This window comes from Heterodontus francisci, chromosome 27, assembly GCF_036365525.1.
Source record: "Heterodontus francisci isolate sHetFra1 chromosome 27, sHetFra1.hap1, whole genome shotgun sequence".
NCBI lineage: Eukaryota > Metazoa > Chordata > Chondrichthyes > Heterodontiformes > Heterodontidae > Heterodontus > Heterodontus francisci.
Window position 1 is genome coordinate 7,901,799 of NC_090397.1, and position 18,068 is coordinate 7,919,866.

Below are 18,068 nucleotides of genomic sequence, written 5' to 3' on the forward strand. Positions count from 1 at the left end.
ATATGAAGTTATCCACTTTGGTGGGAGGAATAGATGTGCAGAGTATTTCTTAAATGGTAAGAGATTAGAAAGTGTAGATGTACAAAGGGGCCTGGGTGTCCTGGTCAATAAGTCACTGAAAGCTAACATGCAGGTGCAGCAAGCAATTAAGAAGGCTAATGGTATCGCAAGAGGATTTGAGTACAGGAGTAGTGAAGTCTTGCTTCAATTGTATAGAACTTTCGTTAGACTGTACCTGGAATACTGTGTGCAGTTTTGATCCCCTTGCCTTAGGAAGGATATTGCCATAGAAGGGGTGCAATGAAGGTTCACCAGACATGTTCCCGGGCTGGCGGAACAGTCCTATGAAGAGAGATTTGGGAAACTGGGTCTGTATTCTCCAGAGTTTCAGTAAATGAGAGGTGATCTCATTGAAACCTACAAAATATTTAAAGGGATAGGCAGGGTAGATGCAGGTAAGATGTTTCCCCTTGTTGGGGAGTCTCGAACCAGGGTACAGAATTTCAAAATAAAGGGGAAACCACTTAGGAGCGAGATGAGGAGAAATTTCTTTACTCAGAGGGTTGTGAATCTTAGGAATTCTGTACCCCAGAGTGCTGTGGAAGCCCAGTCCTTGACTATGTTTAAAGCAGCGATTGACAGATTTCTAAATAGCAATGATATAATGGGATATGGGGCTAGTGTGGGGGGAAAAGGCATTGAAGTGGATGATCAGTCATGATCGTATTGAATGGCGGAGCAGGCTCAATGGGCTGAATTGCCTATTCCTGTTCCCATTTCATGGCACATACAATTTCAGGGCCCAAAAACTTTTCAGGTGTAACACCACATGGTTAATTTTTGTTGCTGGTATCAGTGAAGAAAATTCTTTGAGCTTTGTCCCTATTTCTATTGTTCTGTGTGTCCACACTGTTGTGAGTAAAGGCAGTGTATATAAATTGTGTTTCCTAATTTTGATAAGCTTTGAAAATCTTCTATATGGTTGACTGTGAGAAGAAACCTACTTAATTGTGTTTAAATCCCATTGTGGAAAGTTGTAAAATTGAAAATGACTGTGAATGTTTCTGGATTTTTTGAAAAAGGACTCGACTGATTCAGTGATACCCTTCATAAAATGGAACCTGCCAGCCCTGCCTGGTCTGGCCTCCATGCAGTTCCAGTTTAACACGATGAAGTGACTTTGTATTACTCTTACAAGTGAATGATTTGCAATCACGAGGAGGCCCATCACCTTCTCAGGAGAACTGGAGATGAGCCATAAATGGCTTTGTTGCTCACATCCTGAGAACAAGTATATGGAAAAAAAAAACTGAACAATAAATTTATAATGATTATTGGTGTTAGAACTTTAAAATTTACCTGCTTTTTTAAATTTTATGAGGTTCCCACTACTGTGAGTCACAAGTCCTCTCGTGAGGATCGCTGTCCAATAACCTTTGTATGGTAGTGTGTCTATATATTTACTCAGTATCAATTAACTTAAAATCTACAGTATCTTCAAATAAAGTGTGCTTTTTGTGTAATATTTTAAAATGTAATTCTTCCTCCCCCACCCCCCCCTTTCAGAATCATAATTGGAAGAATCTTTGATCCAAAATGATGCATTCCATCTGTGTGTGGTTTTCGGTTGATATGGATGTTAAAGTTGCATATAACACAAAGTTGGGGGATAACTCAACTCCGGATAAGTTATGTCAGATCTGATGCTGCATGGAGTGTAGCTCCAGTGCACTCTTGTCCTTGGTTTTAAAATGTGCCTAGGGGCTCCTTGGACTTGTTCACTACTTTTTAAATTTGACTTAAATTGAGTTAAATGTTCAGGGACTGAACACTTTTTAAACTTTTACATTTTAAATTTAAGTTTAACCAGTGGGAGAAGTTTCTGAGCATGCATATGAGCACAGGTGAATAGAGAGCTCTGCTGGACAGGAATATTGTAGTTACAGCCAGGCAATTTAATGGAAGTACTGCTGCCTGACTTGAAGCTGATACTGCAACTATCAATTGCAGAAATGTAATTGCAGCATAAATACACCAGAAGAAATTGTATCTACATGGTGTAATTTAATGTTTGTTTCAGTCGTTCCATAATTGAAATTGGGGCAGAAAACTTATGAAAAGGCATGAATATATCTTCAGTTATGCAATTGAATTTTTATTAAACCATAATGGTTGTGTGGAAATGTTACATGTGACCAAGTAATCTATTTTACTTTCGATTATCATAGGTATGTGGCTGTATCTGCAGCTACTTGGCTAAATGTTATTGTTAGTGCTGTCCTGTTACTATTGTAATATACTGTGTGTGTGATATGCTTCTCCAACACCCAAAAGTAAATTGTTTTTATAGCAGCAACTGTGGAAATAGATTCACGCAAACAAAAACAAATTATATCTGCACAAATATTTTAAGTTCCATTTCAAAATACAAATTGCCAACCTTAAAGATCAATATTTCAGGATTTGCAGCAGATCTAAACAAAAGTTAACTTCTGACATTTATTGTATGTGGCACACAGAACAAATGAGCCGTGAAAATTGGCCACAGTAACAAGTCAGCAGTTTTTAACCAATGACTTTCTTCCTCCTGCTGTAATTCAGAAGCCAAACAGCAAGTGACTTTTGCCTCCTTTTGTTTAATTTACTTGGCAGTATTGCTAAATCAGATTTGCTCTCCTCCTGTGCTGTGGTGCACATATGCTTTTTCCCTCCTGCAGAATGAGAGAAATAATGGAGGAGTAAGACAAGGATACCAGTGGGACCAGAGGCTAGGGTTGCTTTAAGATCTTTTTGACACTGGGACAGTATATGCATGATTTTCCCAATCCTTTACAAATAACCTTACCCATCTTATCTAATTGGTCTGCAAGTAAGTTTCTGTTGATGTGGCTGGTTAAGTGTGCTGACACCCAAGAGATCTTCTCCCTCTTAGGGCAGACTCCACTGTACATGTGATATTCAAGTATAACTCCAACGTGTGCCTCTTGGAGGTTGAGCTTGGTGCTAATTTGCCTTGGGCTGGATGAATCCTATGCCAATGGAGACGTTTGAGGCTGGATTTTACCAGCCCCTTGGCATTGTGGCGGGGAAGCCCATAAAATGCTTGCGGGAGCGGCCCACCACGACCCACAATGCCAAGAAGGCCCCGCCGGATATTACCGGCGGTGGCAAAGCCTTGGTGTGGGCGGCAGGGCCTTCACTGAAATATTTCAATGTGTAATAAACATGCTCATTAACCTACTTGCTCCCGGTGGTGGTCCCATGCCGATTTTACGGTCATCGGCACTCCCTTAGCACTGCACTGTAGTGTCAGCCTAAATTTTTGTGCTCAAGTCCTGGAGTGGGACCTCAACCCAGTATCTTCTAACTCAGAGGCAAGAGTGCTACCAACTGAGCCACAACTGACAAACAATGATATTTAACACCTTTGCTTTAGTTGCAGGTTCCAGGAACACCTACTACCTACAGTCCATACATGTCAGATGCAACATTTCTGTCCTGGTTAGGCTGGGAAGCACTGAATAAATAGGATTTCTTTCTGTGCAAAGAGTGTCCCAACATTCACTGCTGAGTTTCCTTTCAAACCTTGATGACTGATGTAATGGCACTTAATGGGATTTGCTGAAAAAGGGTGGGAGGAGGCTTGTGTGGAGCATAAACGCTGGCATATGGACCTTTTTGGATTGAATGATCTGTTTCTGTGCAGTAAATACTGTTTATTTGAATCTGGGTTCTTTTGAGTTGCAGAATTTCACTCCTTCATTTCTGTACTGCTTTTACATAATTCATTTGTATGTGCAAGTTGATTGTAGAAGCAAGATAGGACCATAGGACCAGGAGTAGGCCATTCAGCCCCTTGAGCCTGTCCCGGCATTCAATGAGATCATGACTGATCCGCGGCCTAACTCCATATACCTGCCTTTGGCCCATATCCCTTAATATCTTTGCTTAACAAAAATCTGTCTATCTCAGATTTAAAATTGACAATTGTTCCAGCTTCAACTGCTGTTTGTGGGAGGGAGTTCCAAACCTCTACCACCTTTTGCGTGAAGTGCTTCCTAACATCTCTCCTGAACGGTCTGGCCCTAATTTTTAGACTATGCCCCTAGTTTTAGAATCTCCAACCAGTGGAAATAGCCTGTCTTTTCCTGTTAATATCTTGAAGACTTCGATCAGATCACCCCTTAACTTTCTAAATTCGAGCGAAAACAGGCCTAATTTGTGTAATCTCTCCTCGTAACATAACCCCTGTAGTCCAGGTATCATTCTTGTAAACCTACGTTGCACTCCCCGCAAGGTGCCCACAGCTGCTCACAGTACTCCAAGTGGGGTCTAACCAGGGTTTTGTACAGCTGCAGCATAACCTCTGTGTCTTTATACTCCAATCCTCTAGATACAAAGGCTAGCATTCCATTAGCCTTTTTGATTATTTTCTGCACTTGCTCGTGGCATTTTAAAGATCTATGCACCTGAACCCCCAAGTCTCTTTGGACATCCACTGTACTTAACCTCTTCCCATTTAGAAAGTACCCTGCTCTATCCTTTTTTGGTCCAAAATGGATAACCTCACACTTGCCCACATTGAAATCCATCTGCCACGGTTTTGCCCACTCACCTAGTCTGTCAATATCTCCTTGTAATTTTATGCTATCACCTAGACTGTCTACAATGCCGCCTAACTTTGTATCATCAGCAAATTTGGATATATGACTTACTATGCCATCATCCAAGTCGTTAATGAATAATGTAAATAATTGAGGCCCCAACACAGATCCCCGTGGGACACCACTAGTCACATCCTGCCAATCGGAGTACTTACCCATTATCCCCACTCTGTCGCCTACCACTCAACCAACTTCCTAACCATGTCAATAATTTGCCCTCAACTCCATGGGCTTCTACCTTAGTTAATTTTATGTGGGACTTTATCGAATGCCTTCTGGAAGTCCAGATAAATAACATCCATAGACATTCCCTGTCCACTACCTTAGTCACCTCTTCAAAAAATTCAATGAGATTTGTCAGGCATGACCTTCCTGTCATGAATCCATGCTGGCTGTCCCTGATTAACTGAAATTTTTCTCGGTGTTCAGTCACCCTATTCTTGATTCTCGACTGCAGCAACTTGCCCACCACAGATGTCAGGCTAACTGGTCTGTAATTTCCTTGGTTTCCCCTTTTACCCTTCTTAAAAAGTGGAGTGACATGTGCAACTTTCCAATCCAGAGGGACCACTCCTGAACTAGGGAACTCTGAAATTCTATAGTTAGGGCATCTACAATGTGCTCCCCTACTTCCTTTAACACCCTCGGATGGAAACCGTCAGGTCCTGGGGATTTCTCACTCTTTAGTTCCATTAATTTCCTTATTACTGATGTTTTACATACATTAATTGTATTAAGGCCCTGTCCCATATCGGCTGTTGATTTTTTCGGGACTTCCAGCAAGTTATCCTCCTTTTCAACTGTAAATACTGAGGCAAAGTAATTGTTCAACATGTCTGCCATTTCCCCATTATCAATGACAATATCTCCATTTTCAGCTTTTATTGGGCCTACATAGCTCTTGACCACCCGCTTTCCCTTTATGTAACTATAAAATTTCTTATTGATTTTGATGTCCCTTGCAAGTTTCCTTTCATAATCCCTTTTAGTAGCTCTAATAAGCTATTTTGTGACCCTTTGCTGGTCTTTGTATCTATCCCATTCGTCTGGATCTGTGCTGCGTTTTGCATTTTTGCAAGCCCTTTCTTTTTGTTTTATGCTATCCCTAATCTCTTTAGTTGTCCATGGCTGTTTTTTTCTGTGAAGTGGAGCTTTTTCCTCTCAGGGGTATATACTCGCTCTGTATTTCGTTAAATGTTTCTTTAAATGTTCTCCCCTGTTCTTCAGTCGTTTGACAGATCTACCCAGTTTACCGTGGACAGTCTCTGTCTCATCCCGGTAAAGTCAGCCTTACCCAAGTCTAAAATTCTAGTAGCTGATTCGTGCTTTTTACTTTCAAACGCTACCTTGAATTTGATCATGTTGTAGTTGCTATTTGATAAATGTTCACGCACAATTGGGCTACTAATTAAATTTGGCTCATTACTCATAACTAAATCTAATATTGCCTGTCCCCTTGTTACATCTGGGACATATTGCTGTAGGAAACTATCCCGGACACATTCCAGAAATTCACTACCTTTCTGACAGGTGCTTGTTTGCCTCTCCCAATCTATGTGTAAGTTAAAATCCCCCATTAATACTACTCTGCCTTTGTTACACACTTGCCTAATTTGTGCACTTATACAATCTAACACCTCAGGACTGCTACCAGGGGATCTATACACAACACCTATTACAGTTTTAGATCCTTTTCTGTTCCTCAATTCCACCCATAAGGTCTCCACTGGATGCTTTCCCCTCATTATATCCTCCCTCACCAATGAGGTGATATTATTTCTAATCAGTAAGGCTACTCCACCCCTCTGCCATTTTCCCTGTCCCTCCTGTAAACTTTATCACCAGGTTTATTTAGTTCCCAGTCCCGACCATCCTGCAGCCACAAATTACTTGTAATTTTTTTAATAGCGTATTTCAACTTTCCATACAAAGCTGCTTCATATTCCTCCCTTTGACACTCTTGAGTGTGTCGCAAAGATAGTCATTGTGTGTATTTAAAGTCACTTGTTTCAGTTCCAGTTGATCTGCCTAATCCAGCCAGAATTGAGATGTGTTTTGCAATGAGGCACTTGTACATTGGGTTTGTGCAAGCAATCACCAGCTGACTAACATGGCCTCTATATCGTTAAACTCTTGAAGGGGCACTGTCTGGAATAGTCGTCTCGGATTTAATGGAATACTCAGTTGCACCAGCATGTTGGCTTCTAAACAAAAGCCATACTTACAGCCAATTAAACAATGCAACATTTTTCTCATCTTTTCGTCTAGACTGCAAAACAGATGGTGCTTCTGATTTTTTTTTGACATACATTTTGTGGCAGTGTGATCTTGATGTGATTTAATGTATATTTCAGAGTAACTGGGTCATGTGACCCACCACCTGTATTGTGGTTAGTTTGAAATAATACAACTTAATATTTCAAGAAACCCTAATGAATAACTATGCTGTGTGTAAGATTGATGTCTAATTTGACACGGAGATGAACGTCCGACCATGTATCCGCTTCATCAACAAGGCCACCAACATTCATCTCTAACATTGTCCGTCTCCATTTTCCCCTCACCCCAGCCTTAGCCTTAGCTCATTGTCTGCTGAAACCCTCATCGTGCCCTTGTTACCTCTATACTTGACTATTTCAATACTCTCCTGGCTAGTCTCCCACCTTCCATCCTAGATAAACTTGAGCTCATCCAAAGCTCTGCTGCCAATATCCTAACTCACACCAAATCCAGTTTGCCCACCACCCTGTGCTCACTGACCTGCAATAGATTGATCTTTGTTTTCACATTCCTGTATGGCCTCAATCTCTCCCTATCACTGGAACCTCCCCATGCCCTACAACACTGAGATATCTGCAGTTTTGGCCTCTTGCCCATTTTAATTGCTCAACCATTGGTGGCCGTGCCTTAAGCTGTGAAGGTTCTAAGCTCTATAAATGGCTCCCTAAACCCCTCTGCCTCTCTTTTCTCCTTAAGATGCTCCTTAAAATCTACCTCTTTGACCGAGCTTTTGGTCACCTGTCCTAATTCTCCTTACGTGGCTCCGTGTCAAATTTTGTTTGCTAACACTCCTTTATTTATTTGTTCTTGGGATTTGAGCGCACTGGCGAGGCCAGGATTTATTACCCATCCCTAATTGCCCTTGAGAAGGTGGTGAGTTGCCATCTTGAACAGCTGCAGTCCTTGGGGTGTCGGTACACCTCCAATGATATTAGGAAGGGAGCTCCAGGATTTTTGACCCAGCGACAGTTAATGAACGGCGATATAGTTCCAAGTCATTATGGTGGGTGGCTTGGGGGGGACCTTGCAGGTGGTGGTGTTCCCAGGTGTCTGCTGCCTTTGTTCTTCTAGGTGGTAGAGGTCACTGGTTTGGAAGGCGCTGATGAAGAACTTTGACAGTTGCTGCAGTGCATCTTCTAGATCGTACACAATGCTGCCATGGTGTACTAGTGGTGGAGGAGATATATGTTGAAGGTGGTATTGGGGTGCTAATCAAGCAGACTGCTTTGTCCTGCATGGTATTAAGCTTCTGGAATACTGTTGGAACTGCATTCATCCACACTCCTGACTTGCACCTTATAGATGATGGAAAAGTTTTGTGGAGTCAGGAGGTGAGGTACCTGCCACAGAATATCCAGCTTTTGACCTGCTCTTGTAGCCACAGTATTTATTTGGCTGGTCCAGTTAAGTTTCTGGAAAAATGGTGACACTCAGGATGTTGATGGTGGGGGATTCAGCAATGGTCATGTCATTGAATGTTTTGTGGGGGTGGGCGGGGGTAGATGGTTAGACTTTCTCTTGTTGGCGATGGTCATTGCCTGGCACTTGTGTGACATAAATGTTATTTGCCACTTACCAGCCCAATTGTCCAGGTCTTGCTGCTTGTGGACTACTTCTGTATTTTAGGAGTCACGAATGGTACTAAACACTGTGTCAGCAAACATTCCCCTTCTGACATTATGATAGAAGGAAAGTCATTAATGAAGTAGCTGCAGATGCTTGAGCCTAGGGAACTGCCCTAATGATTCCCTGCAGTGATATCCTGGGGATAAGATGATTGGCCTCCAACAACCACAACCTTTGTGTTGGGTATGACTCCAGCCAGTGGGGGTTTCCCCTTGATTCCCATTGACTTCAGTTTTACTAGGGCTGCTTGATGCATGCTCTTTTGCACTCCTCAATGAAACCGGGTTGATCCCCTGACTTGATAGTATTGGTAGAATGAGGGTTAAGCCAAGGTTACAGATTGTAGTTGAATACAGTTTTGTTCTTGCTGATGGTCCACAGCGTCTCATGGATATCCAATTTTGAGCTACTAGATCTGTTCTGAATCAGTCCCATTTAGCACGTTGGTAGTGCCACACAACATGATGGAAGGTGTCCTCAATGTGAAGATGGGACTTGGTCTCCACAAGGACTGTGTGGTGGTCATTGCACAATACTGTTGTGCATGGATGCATCTGTGCCTGGTAGATTGGTAATGATGAGAGTAAGTAGTGTTGGTTTTCTCACCTAGTCGGGCAGCTTTGTCCTCAGGTCTCAATCAATACTAGTGCTACTGAACCACTTTTGGTGATGAACATTGAAGTCCCTCACCCAGAGTATATTCTGTGCTCTTTCTACCTTCTGTGCTTCTTCCAAGTGGTGGGCAACATTAAAGAGTGCTGATTCATTAGCTGAGGGAGAGTGGTGGGTGATAATCATCAGGAGATTTCCTTGTCCGTGTTTGACCTGATGCCATGAGACTTCATGCAGTTTGGATTCGATGTTGAGGACTCCCAAGGCCCCTTCCTCCTAACTACCCCACTATGCCACCATCTGCGGTCGGTCAGGACATATCCAGGGATAGTGATGGACGAGTCTGGGAGGTTGGTTGGAAGGTATGATTCAATGACTATGACTGTTAGGTTGTTACTGGACTTGCCTGTGGGACAAATTCTCTCAAATTTTTGCACAGGTCCCCAGATGTTGGTGAGAAGGACTTTGTAGGGTTGACTGGACTTGGTGTGCTTTTGCCCTGTCTGATGCCAGGTGATCCATCCAGTAGACTTTTTTGTAGCAGCTGGATTCAGCTGAGTGCCTCGGTCATTTTAGAGGGCAGTTAAGAGTCAGCCACATTGCTTAGAGTCTGGAGTCACATATATACTGAACGAGGTAAGGATGGCAGAGGTCCTTCCCAAAGAGACATTAGTGGACCAGGTGGGTTTTTATGACAATCTGATAGTTTCATAGTCACCTGGTTCACTTTTATTTAATTACCTGAATTTAAATTCCCCAGGTGTTGTGGTGGGATTTGAACTCATGCTTTCGCATTAGTAGTTCAGGGCTCTGGATTAATCATCAAGTAACAACCACTATCGTACTCTATCCTAATTTTGATCATTAGCACCAGAAACATGTGTAACTTTTCCTTCTTTGGCCCAGGTGCCTAAATTAGGGATGGGCAATAAATGCTGACATTGCAGCGATGCCCACATCGCATGATTGAATTAAAAAAAAATACAGTTGTTTCAACTACTTCCTTGGCTGCGATTTAGCTAACTCTGCACTGGCTAGGACTTAAAACATGGACCTACTGCTCTTTATGGCTTGGTGCAGTGTGAAGTATTGCCTTTATGCATTATGTCAATGGGAAGCTAATTGAGTGTTTCAGTTTGTCAGCTTGGCTAAATTGGTAGCAGTCTTGTCTCTGAGCCAGAGGTTGTGGGCTCAAGCCCCACTTCCAAGATGTGAGTGCGTAATCTAGACTAGCATTTCAGTGCAGTACTGAGAGTGAACATAGAACAGTACAGCACAGTACAGGCCCTTCAGCCCACGATGTTGTGCCGAACCTCTAACCTACTACAGAGTGCTGCAATATCAAGATTTTTTTGGGATGTTAAACTGGGCATTGTCTGTAATCGATCTCACAGCACTCAGTGAAGAAGTGAAGAGTGTTCCTGGCCAATAGTCATCTCTCAACCAATATCAAAAGCAAATTATCTGGTCATTCATTTACTGTTTGCACAACCTAGCTGTGTACAAATTGGTTATCATATTTGCTAACATTTGGGGCTCCTGAAGATGTAAAAAGGCACTATGTAAATGTGGATTCTTTTAAATGTTTTTAATACTAGAAAACATGGCATTGTACTACCCTTTGATGGCTGAAATCACACTGATGCCATTTCATTCTCCCTGTTTTTCTTCTTGATATGGCGTTCAGGTCTTTGTTACCTGTCTGTTAGTCTAAATGCCTGGTTGTATCACTCACAGCTGTCACTAGTTCCTTTTAGTAATTTTATGTGACATCTCTCCCTTACAGCTAAACTTGTTTTGAGAGACAGGTATTAAAAGATACTGATCAAATCTAGAGGCAGTATTAGATTATAATTGGAATCATACAGCATAGAAAAAGGCCAATTATCCCTTATGCCTGTGCCGACTCTTTGAAAGAGGTATCCAATTCGCCCCACCCGCCTGTTTTCCCCCCATAGCCCTGCACATATTTCCTTTTCAGTATATATACAATTACCTCTTGAAAGTTGTTATTGAATATGCTTACAGCTTAATTTTATGACTCCTTTTCTATTAGAAAATAGCTTCAAGATTAATGTTGAAAATTACTTAATTTCTGGCTGTTGAAACTTTCTAATGACTGGAGGAAGCTCATGCTTGCCAACAACTGGAAAAAATGTATGCTGATTTTTGTTGCATGCTTGGCCTGCTCATGGTTGGGAAAGATGGAAGCAGCATTCTGCTTCCTCTGTAGATCTTTTTCTAATGAATATGGTGACCTTTTTGAGATGACTACCTGCACAGGAGTGTTGTAGTAATCCATGTTGTTGGTATTAAGAGGAAAGAGGATGAGGAGACCATTTGGGAAAGAAAAAAAATGCTGTGGTCAGCAGCTGAGTCTTTAGACCGCATATCAATAGCCTGGAGTTTGTAGTCAGCAGTGAAGCAAAGACACTCACGGCTGTCCTTGAAGTAGGCCTCGCTGAGAGATCTAGCAATCTCTGGTGAGATTTTCACCCCTATTGCTGTGCAGTGTTACTGCTACTGATTGCAGCATTCTTCACAGGCAGAGACAGGAGAATTTGTAATGGAGAATAGGGAAATGGCAGAGCAACTAAACAATTGATTTGTGTCTGTCTTTATGGAAGAAGATGCAGAAAATCTCCCAGAAATACTAGGGAACCAAGGGACTTGTGAAAATGTGGAACTGAAAGAAATCAATATTAATAAAGAAGTAGTACTCAAAATTAACTGGATTGAAGGTTGATACATCCCCTGGACTAGATAAACTATATCCCAGAGTGTTGATGGAAGTGGCTATAGAGATAGTGGATGCATTGGTGGTTGTCTTTCAAAATTCAATAGATTCTGGAAAGGTTCTTTCAGACTGGAAAGAAGCAAATTGAACCCCACTATTTTAGAAAGGAGGGAGAGAGAAAACGGGGAACTAGAGACCTGTTAGTTTGACATCAGTAGCAGGGAAAATGTTAGAAACTTAATATTAAAGGATGTGATAACTAGACACTTAGAAAATAATGTTATGATTGGGCAGAGTCAACATGGATATATGAAAGGGAAATCATGTTTGACAAACCTGTTGGAGTTTTTTGAGGCTGTACTTGTAGCATAGATAAAGGAGAACCAGAATGTGGTGTATTTGGATTTTCAAAAGACTTGTTAACTAACCTCCTGTGTGGGACCTTAACAAAATTAGAGCACATGGGATTGAGGGTAATATACTCGTATGGAATAAGAATTGGTTAACAGACAGAAAACAGAGTAGGAATAAACAGGTTATTCTCAGTATGGCAGGCTGTTACTTGTGTGGTACCACAAGGATCAGTGCTTGGGCCACAGCTGTTCACAATCTATATAAATGATTTCGATGTGGGGACCAAATATAATATTTCCAAATTTGCTGATGACACAAAATTAGGTAGGAATGTAAGTTGTGAGGAGGATGCAAGGAAAGGTTAAGTGACTGGCCAAGAACATGGCAGATGGAATATAATGTGAATAAGTGTGAAATTATCTACTTTGGTAGAAAAAAAACAGGAAGACAGAGTATGTCTTAAATGGTGAGAGGTTGGGAAATATTGATGTCCAGAGAGACCTGGGTGTCCTTGTTCATGAGTCCCTCAAAGCTCGCATGCAGGTGCAGCAAGCAATTAGGAAGGCAAATGGTATGTTGGCCTTCATTGTAAGGGGATTTGAGTGCAGGAGTAACAATATCTTGCTGCAATTGTATAGAGCCTTGGTGAGACTGCACCTGGAATATTGAGTGCAGTTTTGGTCGTCTCCTTATCTACGGAAGGATATACTTGCCATAGACGGAGTGCAACGGAGGTTCATCAGACTAATCCCTGGGATGGTGGGATTGTCTTATGAGGAGAGATTGAGAAAACTGGGCCTGTATTCTCTAGAGTTTCAAAGAATGAGAGGTAATCTCAATGAAACGTACAAAATTCTGAAAGGGCGTGACAGGGTGGATGGAGATAGGATGTTTCTTCTGGCTGGTGATTCTAGAACCAGGGGACGTAGTCTCAGAATGAGGGATAGACCATTTAAGACTGAGATGAGGAGGAATTTCTTCACTGAGGGTGGTGAATCTTTGGAATTCTCTACCAGAGAGGGCTCATTCAAGACAGACATCGATCGATTTTTGGATACTAATGAGATCAAGGGAAATGGGGATAGTGTGCGAAAGTGAGCTAGATGATCAGCCATGATCTAATTGAATGGTGGAGCAGGCTCAATGGGCTGAATGGCCTACTCCTGTTCCTATGTTCTCTGCGTGGAACTGGAGTCATCTCATCAAGTTGTCCAAGTAGCTAATCGCATTAAATGATTTTCAGACACCCAACCAGGAAACAAGCAGTGAAATAAAATCGCTGTTAAAAAAAATTTACATAGAGTAAATTAAAGACTGACATACACATGGGGTGAAGGTAGAAGCTAAAATATTCTGAATTTTTAAAAAATATATTAAATTTAGTTTTTAAAAACAACTAATCATTCAACAGCACTCCATGAATATCATTCTCTTTCAGGGCCAGTTTGGTGTTCATTTAAATTTTATTATTCTCATCGCCATTAACCCAGTTACACCTAATTGAGCAAGGTGTACATTTTTAAGGGGTTTCTAACGGCAATGTGGGAGTGGGAAAGTTGAAGTTCTTGTTGATTTCAATGCTTGCTGGTTCTGGATTGGGCCACAGCACAGCCTGTAGCAGAGCGATAGGTAATAGACCGCCACTTCAGATTTCCATTCTGATCAGTGTATGTGCTACATTCTGAAGTTGCGGCCAGTTTCAGAGGGGTAATGACAGTGATCACTGACAAACTAACTGCCCTGCCACAAAATGCAGGCTTTTGTCTCTTAATATTAATTAATGGTAGGGTTGCTGAGCAGTTTTTCCATTAAGTAACTATAGTTGAAGTTGTAATACAATCATGGGAGATGGGAGTGTTTTTTTAATGCTATTTGGGGAAAAGAATCGTGTAATGGACATACTAATTATCCCATTTTTTTTTAAGATTGCAAAATTTATGGTTTCAGCCCTTTGGTTTCCTTGCAGTTACATATTGACACAGATATTTGACCTTGCCGAGAATTTAGCGGAGGCAAAAATCTTCTGTGGCATTGCTCGTGGATAGTTTTGGAAATGGATGGGGAGTGGAGCAGTCAGGCAGGGAATGGAGTATGTGGCAGGAAGCAGAGTGGACAAGAAAATGGGAATTGGAGAAGGGACAGTTTCTGGGGAACTGTGAAGTACAGGACCTAGCTGATCCAGGAATGGCCAAATCCAGTGTATGGAGTAAGCAGAGGGCATTATAGGGCTGAGGCTAGGGAGAGTGGCAGGGTGATGATGAGGCTATAGGTCTTCATGTTAGTGTTATTGTAAAAGAAAAAAAATCTGGTGAATTCTTGCTCCCACCCCCACCCCCCCCCCCCCCCCCCCAACCACACCTCCCTTGTTTGCCTTTCTGTACTTTTGAATGACAGCTGTGTAAGTGGAAAAATGGTTATTTCTGTGGAATGTATGAGTCAGTGTTGAGGAACACGAACTAATGGACATGGACCCAAAATTGGGTAATTACTTCCACTGAAGTATTAAAATTTAAATGGGAATTTCCCATGGTGTTGCTCAAGGTTGCAATATCTGAGTGTAGGGGAGGAAGTCTTTTAGCCAGCGCGTCAGCTGCATGAAGTGAGAAAAGTGTGTGCAACAATTATCTTTTTTGTTCTTTCCATGAGCCATACAACAGCAACAACAATGTGCATTTATGTAGCGTATTTAATAAAACATCACAAAGTACCTCAGGAAAGCTAAAATAATTGGGCTCTGAACAGTAGTGGAGAAAAATTAGTAATGGTGACAGGCATAAAAGAGGAATGTCTTTTGAATAGAGTAAAAGTAGAAGGAAAAGAAGACAAGGCATTCACGATTCTGGTCATCCCAGAGTTTGGAATTGAAATGGCCGAAGGCCCTGAGATTGAAGCTGGAGCAGAGGAAAGGGCTGCCAAGGAGAACAGAATTAGATGAGCAGAGGAAATGTGGCCAAACATGAGATTAATGGTTGAAATGGGCTGATGCATGCTCCAGGAGATCAACAAGTGCGGAAGAATGTACTTAACGTGCATAGCTCAAAAAGAATGAGGGAAGTATTGTGGTTTAGTGGTACAAACCAATTTGTACACCAGTCCCATTTTATGGGGGTAATTTTAACCTAAGCCATCAAGTGGGTTTGGGTCTCCTGTTTTATACCCCATCCATTTTTACTCTCCTCTTAAATCAATGCAGAACAAAATCAAGTGGGGTGTAAAATGGGCATCTGACCCAAACTTGCCCAGAGAGTTCTGTTAAAATTATCCCATATGATTCAGTTTTGCCTTGAAAGAAAACAAATCTCTAATCAGAACTGGTCACAGAATGCAAATTGTGTTCAACCTTTATCTTACAGTTTCCTAACAACAGTTTAACTGTGAAATAAATTAAGTAATGAATAGCTAAATTGTCTGTTTAATGTCAAGTGATCTTTAAATTAAAATTGTTTTGAATTAACCAAATCAACTTCTGAGTGACAATCATGTTCTGCATGAGATGTTTATAAACTTCAGCACTCAATGAGTACTCATGATGCAAACAAGGAATGATGTGCAACTTCCAGCACTGTTTGCTGTAATATATATTCACCATGTTTGCAGTGTAAATAACAAACTAATAAATGTTCATCACTTTAGTTTCACTGTTGTAAAATATAGGAACTGTCTGTCTTAAGGGTAACTTCTGTTAATTCTTTCATGAGATGTATTGTCACTGGCACGGCTAGCATTTGTTGCCCATCCCTACTGGCTTAGCAGGTCACTCAGTTGTCAAGGGCAATTTCAGAGGGCAGTTAAGAGTCCACCACATTGCTGTTGGTCTGGAGTCACATGTAAGACAGACCTGGTAAGGATGGCTGATTTCCTTCCCTAAAACAATTGATAGTTTTATGGCACCATAACTGAGACTAGCATTCAATTCCAGATAATTTATTAATTCATTGAATTTATTAATTTCATTTCAATTCCACCAGCTGTCATGGTGGGATTTGAACCTGTGTCCCCAGGACATTAGCCTGAGCCTCTGGATTACTAGTTCAGTGACATTGTCACTACACCATCAAATTTTTATATTAACACATACATAAAGTCTTTCCTATCTTGGCACCAAGTGGATATGGGCTTGTAGCACAAAACTGTCACTAAATGATGCTAAGTTCATGTTCTTACTCAGATCACAGGATGGCTATTGGAACAGATGAAACATGTATAGTATTTCTCGCTTTCATGTTGAACCCATAAACCCTTTCCCTATCTCGGCTGCCAGATGCCGATTGAAAAATGATAAAATCTGTGTTTATTTTTTGATACTGAGAAAAAGCTTTAAAAAAAACCCCAAAGATGGTAAGTGTGTACACCAATAATTCAAAGTCTCTTTATTCTAAAAATAATTTGAATTAAACAGTGGAAATTTAGTGCCAAAAATTTGATCAGATCATTTGAAGTGAACATTTTTGGATTATGAATAAACTGTATCTAAAATATTGAGACATTGATTTGTTTTGGCTATTTGGAAGCAAGTGGAGGGAAAAAGGTTTTCTATTCATGATATGCATCCGATTTGAGAAAAATTGAACTCTCTGGAGACTGTGATGGGACCACTGGATTCAGATTTACCAAACAGTGTTCTCTGGCTTTCAAATGACTGAGGCCCAGAATAACATGCTATTAAAGCAAAGAGACAAATTATTACTCCTAACGATCAAGAAAAGTCTCTGCTTATGTTTTTGTCATTTTTGTCCTCAGTTTGTACAATTCAGAAATTAATTTTCTGGTTGTAGAGTTTTATGACTACGGTATTTATGAAGCTATCGGTATAGCTGATAAATATATTGACAGTCCAAAAATGCAAGGTGCACAAAAGCATATTTACTTATGCGCATATTTACTGACAGTTTTGTTCTTGTATCTACCTTTTTAAAATCTTTCAATAGAACATGAAAATGAGGTTACCCAGCGCCAACTTTTAAGGAGAAACTGAATAAAGGGCTGCTCTGACTCTCCACTCTGAAAATAGCTGGCTTATCAAGAAAAAGTCATAGGAATTGTTTGAGAGGATCCAATGCTGGGATGCTGTCTGATGTGAGGAAATACAAACCCAAAAAATCTTGAAATATTAGGTCATTGCTCCAGTGGAATAACACAGGTTGCAGGCTGATATGGTGGAAGTATTTAAATAATGAAAGGGTGAGACAATGTAAACGAAACAGACTGCAGTAGTTGAAGGGTCTAAAACACAGTACCATGAATGCAAAATTAAAAGTAAGAAATTTAGAACCAAGGGCAGGAGAAATGTTTGTTTTTATAGAGCTGAGACTATGGATTTCATTTCCAAGGCTAGTAATTTCTGCCTCAAATATGTCAGCATTTGAAGATAAATTGGATAAGTGGATGATGGAAAACGGGATGGAGGAATATGGGATGGGATGCTTCATATTTCCTCGCATGGAGGGTAAACACCAACATGGCCTACTTCCATGTTCTAACTTGTGTGTTTCTATATAAAAGTTTGCTGTCTCAGACCATTGAGTGTGAGACTAATACATAAGATTTTCACTTGTTTTTTACCTGCCAATATTTACTCTCTCAAACTAACAAAATTAAAAGCTGATAAATCACTGAAATGAATGCCAATCAGGAATCGAAAAAATGATATTGCTTTGATGCAGGTGTTAAATTCTGAGGTTATGCTATGCCATTTTAGTCCAGCATAGAAGGAACTTTTAGCATCTGCAGCAAGTCGTCAGTTATTATAGTGACGTCGTTTGGGGATAAATGTTGGCCAGCTACTCTTGAATAGT

The 18,068-nt window shown here is 40.9% G+C and overlaps 1 protein-coding gene across 3 annotated transcripts in view; it reads left to right on the forward strand.

The window, feature by feature from the left end:
- Window positions 1-18,068, forward strand: part of cdk17 (cyclin dependent kinase 17) — a 324,668-nt gene that overhangs the window by 11,060 nt on the left and 295,540 nt on the right. The gene's annotated exons all lie outside the window — the stretch shown is intronic.